The following is a 5,069-nucleotide window of genomic DNA, read 5'->3' on the forward strand; positions in this document are numbered from 1 at the left end:
TATTAAATCATAGCTGTGTACATTGATATGATCATGGGACATCATTCACTAGCTTTACAGACCATTTTTTAAACTATTTTAAATTGCACCCCGTATATAGTCCATATTCAAATTTCCACACTTTTCCGCTCAGTGAATTTTGTATGTGGTTTGCTCAAAGCAATATTCCATTATAGTTAGCGTGACTATTCGAGGAAAATGTATTCTAAACCACTACATGAAACTGTCTTGAGGAGTTTCTCAGATTGTCAGCAGAAAAATTCACAGAATTGCATTTGTAGCATATCTCTGAGTACAGAGCTCTGTAAGAATAAAGCAGATCTGGATATGAATCACATGTTAAGCAGTTGCCATTGGATTCATGATTCGGGGCAAGTTCCTTGATCATTCAAAGCTGCAGTTTTTTTTTATCATTTCTATAAATGGATATTTTAACATTACCTCATTTGCTAGTTGTAAGGATTAAAGGAAATAATATCATCACTGTACTTAATATAATGGCTCAGAGTGTGTGGATATAGGTTAAAAGGACATAACTTCAAATTAAAACTGTACAAGTAGGTGGGAAGAAATTTAAGTCAGCTTTGGTGATGTTAACCATCCCAAATTAACCATGAATCCAGGTTTAATACTGGTACACAGTCACATCAGATGCAGAAAAGTTCAGAAAAATAATTCACAACATAATGTCTGACATTGAGTCATAAAGACAGAAAATTCTTTTCAAAGCTACCATCCTGGAGTCCTATTTTGAATCTACACCAGGTCTGATTACAAAAGACTTCATCGTTAAAATTTTACCACCTAGGGAATGAAGAAGGTAGCAAACTCCGGAATTAGACTAAGCAAGGGATTTTGATTGGCATTCATTAGGTAGTAACATGTCTCCTTCTATCCAAGCGGGAAGAGGAGGCATTTTTTAAAAATGCCACCCCCTCCTTTATCATAATAGTATGTAAAAGAAAAGCCTATTTAGAACAATGAGCTAGGTAATCACATAGAGTAGCACTTAATTTTTTCCTCTTATATTGTTGAAATATTTGCAAACGTGGTGTTCATCATTTTTTTGGTTGTTATTTTATAATCCTTTGTCTTTCTCTTGTAATACTTCAGTATGACAGTCTACCAGAAAGTAGTAAATGGCTTCAATTGCACATAGAAAAGTATCTGGCTCTTCTTTTTGATGGTGCCAAAAGCAAGTTTTTGTTTTCAATTCAACTTGTAACAACCCTTGAAGTTGCTCATCAGTGAGTATTTTGTTTGGTTCCAGGTGCCATCCTCAAATATCATTTTGTTCAGTGTTGTCCCTTTGCTTTACTGCCATTCAAATCACAGTCTTTCTGTTCTTTGGTTTTCTTGGTTTTCAAAGATGGCATGGTGGGTTCATCATGTTTGCCCCTGCTATTATTGTGAATCCTTTTTTGCAGATGAAAAGAAATATTTTTTATTGAGATAGACTGAGGTCCAGGAAAAACAAGAACGCCTTCGTGGTCTTTTCCTTCCTGTTCTGAAATCAAAAGATACGTGTAAATGTTTACCAATTCAGGAGCTAAGAGATTTGCATGGATAGCAGAACTTTTGCCATCTGTTTCATTTGGATATTTAATGATGTCTGTCTTCAATGAAAGCAGCTTTCACAAGTGAAATCAGTTCAGTAGGTACATTTTTCAACCGGGACATAACACTTCACACACAACATCCTTGACCACCACATCTGAGATATTTTCATCTCCCACTTTGCTGAGCTTTTTGAAGAACTTGAGGTGCTAAGCAAAGCTGGGAAGAGATGGTCGGAAACTATGGAAGCCGGTTGCGACTTTCGTTTCCACAAATTTTAAATTATTTCCTTCACTTTCTTTGAGAAATATCAGTGGATGAAAAGACACTGTTCATCCCAACAAAAGTTTAACGTTTATTGTTAAAACACATATACTAGGTACAGTGGCACAACTCCCAGATTCTTGCAGAAAGCCATTGTCTTCAGCTCTGCGGAGACCATTTCATCTTTTAAGCTGTGTGTTACGGTATTACACAATAAAATATGAGCAGTAAATATGAAAATCACATGGATATGCTGCATATATTTAAAGCATATATATTGATAGTTTAATTTGGCATAAAGAATAAGATCGTTGTTGTGTTGTCAGGCAGAGGATAGTTTCTCATTAAAATCCACAGCAGAGGCAGACTTCTAGGTAATCACAAAATATACTCAACTAATTCCATAACCCAACCACCATAGCTGATATTTCCACATGCTAAAAAATTCAAAAGTTAGTTTCTATTTGGGCAGAAACAAAATAGATTAGTTTGAGGACCAGACAAATATAATTTTTATGGTTATGCTGGTTCCATTTAAAGAAATCACCTGATGATATAAGCTTTTGAAATACATCCCCTAAAATAATGTAAAATGTGATGAGCCACTAACTATTTAAAATGTATAGATTGTAAACACAGAACCACTAAAATAGCAAACTTGTCTGGCTTCACATGAATATTGTTCAAGTACCACAATTGCTTATTTTTGGAGACCCCACTACATCCTCAACCTTGTTCCATCTGGCCTCGTCATGGACACTGTCAAGCTGTTTCCCCGGACTGTTGGCCAGGACTCCAAAGTTCGTATTCTCCTCCCATCAGTTCCTGCCAAGTAAGGGGAGGATTTCACAGTCACGGCAATACAAGACACCTTTTTCTACTCTGTGGCCAGAATAAAAAAAAAAAGAGAGCAAATAAGCAAATGTAGCTATCACAGTGCTGGAGAAGAGGTGTTACAAATTACGGAGGCGCTGCAAACCCAGCAGAGGCGGCTGTTCTGTTGCTTGACCTAAGATTTATTTTTGAGATGCCATCTTCCAGCAGCACTCTGTAATACAGAAACTATGCGTTTTTATTTATTTCTTCTTGAAAAGGCTATACATTACAACTAGTGGTAGAGTTGGGTTTTTTGAGTGCTTTGTTCTTATTTTTGTTTTCTCCCAATTAGGTGAGTGAATGTTCAGTCAAGTTTTGTTAATTGCATAACTATTACTTTTTCTTTTCCTCTCCCTTTTTTTTTTTTTTTTTTTTGTGTGTGTGTGTGTGTATGTGAAATTAGCCCATTTGATTAAGGTATAACACTAAGTCACACAATAAACTAAAGAATGAACTCCTACCCAATAAAATGCAGTGATACAAAAACTTGAAGATCTCTTTATATTATTTTTTAAAACATGGAAGATTTTAAAGAAGGAATGATACTCATAGAAAATAAGAAATCATAAAACAAAAAGGGAAAAAGAAAATAAAGAAACATAATGGGCTGGGCGCGGTGGCTCACTCCTATAATCCTAGCACTCTGGGAGGCCCAGGCAGGTGGATTGCTTGCGCTCATAAGTTCGAGATCAGCCTGAGTAAAAGAGAGACCCCCGTCTCTACTAAAAATAGAAAATCTGAGGCAAAAGGTTGCGGTGAGCTAAGATGCCACGGCACTCTACCCAGGGCAACAGCCTGAGACTCGGTCTAAAAAAAAAAAAGCAAACAACAACAAAAAAAACAGAACAAGTACTCAAAATAAAATCGTATATGGAGTTTTTAGAATTAAAAGTCAACACATGGAAGAAACACTATGCTAGTAACAAAGAAATTTTATGAATTTGAAGATACCACTGAATGATTCACAGGAAACACAGCAGAAAGAGCTTAAGAGATGAAAGTTATAATAGAACAAGCTAACAAGCAAGTATGCCAGATTGAAAGGCTCCAAAATTGATGTAATAGTACGTCTAGAAGTGGAGAATAAGCAGAAAGGCAGAGAAGATATATTTAGACATTAAAATGATTAGAAGAAAATACAAGATAATCTCTGTATGACCTTGAGGTAGGGCACAATGTCTAATAGAATCAAAATCAGAAAGCAATAATAAGACAGCTCCCTTTCCAAAGGACTTTTGAAAATGTGCTGCTGCTTTTGATAATTTTTCTTTGGCACTGTTCCCTTGTAATTAACATGAGTCATCAAAATTGGTTGAACTTGATTTATTTTTACTCTTTTCTTTGAGACTTACCAGGATTATACTTTTCTGTGAAATTTTGATAAGTTTTAGGGAAATTTTTAAAATTATAAGGACTTTTTCAGTTTATAGTTTATGAAAAGAGGATAGTATTTTTTGTGTTTTATAATTAGAACTTAATTTTTAGTTTTAAGGTTGACAAATTCTATATTTAATGATAAATATGTGTATCACAGGATGTCTTGAAACATATATACATTGTGCGATGGCTAACTGTAGCTGATTACCATATGCCTAACCTCAAAAGGTATCATTTTTGGTGGTGAGAACATCTAGTCTCTTAGCATTTTCAAGAACGCAATATATTATTTACTATAGTTACCATGTTGTACAACAGATCTCTTGACCTTATTCCTTTTAACTGAAATTTTATATCCTTTGCCCCAAATCACCCAGACTGCCTGAGCCCCTGGCAGCCTCCATTCTGTTCTCTTACTTCTTATATGAGATCAGGTTTTGTAGATTCCACATATGAGATCATGCTGTGGGTGTCTTTCCATGCTTGGCTAATTTTACTCAACATAGGATCCTCCAGGTCCATCGTGTTGGTGTAAAGGGCAGGATTTTCTTCTATTTAGGGATGGTTAGTATTCTATGGTAAATTATACCACAATTTCTTTATCCATTCTTCCAATGATGGACATTTAGGTTAACCTTATAACCTGGAAATTGAATAAAATTCTTCAGTGAATGTGGGAGTGCAGATGTCTTTTTGGGACACTTATTTTATTTCCTTTGGATGGTGTCCCAGGAGGGGGACTGCTGGATAGTGTAGTAATTTTTGATTTTTTTTGAAAAACTTCTATGATGTTTTTCATAATGGCTATACTAATTTGTATTCCCATCAACAGAATGCAAGTGTTTCCTTTCTTCATATCCTAACACTTATCTTTCATCTTTTTTGTAATGGCTGTTCCAGCAGGTATGAGGTGATATCTCATTGTGGGTTTAATTAGAATTTCCCTGATGATGAGTGGTGTGTAGCACTTTTTCATCACCTCTTGGCCATTTGTA

General features: G+C 35.4%; 1 pseudogene; it reads right to left on the reverse strand.

Annotated features, from left to right (window-relative positions):
* Positions 1–1,078: 1,078 nt before the first annotated feature.
* LOC128568501 (tRNA-uridine aminocarboxypropyltransferase 1-like) lies at positions 1,079–4,596 on the reverse strand (annotated as a pseudogene).
* Positions 4,597–5,069: the final 473 nt, after the last annotated feature.

Source organism: Nycticebus coucang, chromosome 17 (assembly GCF_027406575.1).
Source record: "Nycticebus coucang isolate mNycCou1 chromosome 17, mNycCou1.pri, whole genome shotgun sequence".
Classification (NCBI taxonomy): domain Eukaryota; kingdom Metazoa; phylum Chordata; class Mammalia; order Primates; family Lorisidae; genus Nycticebus; species Nycticebus coucang.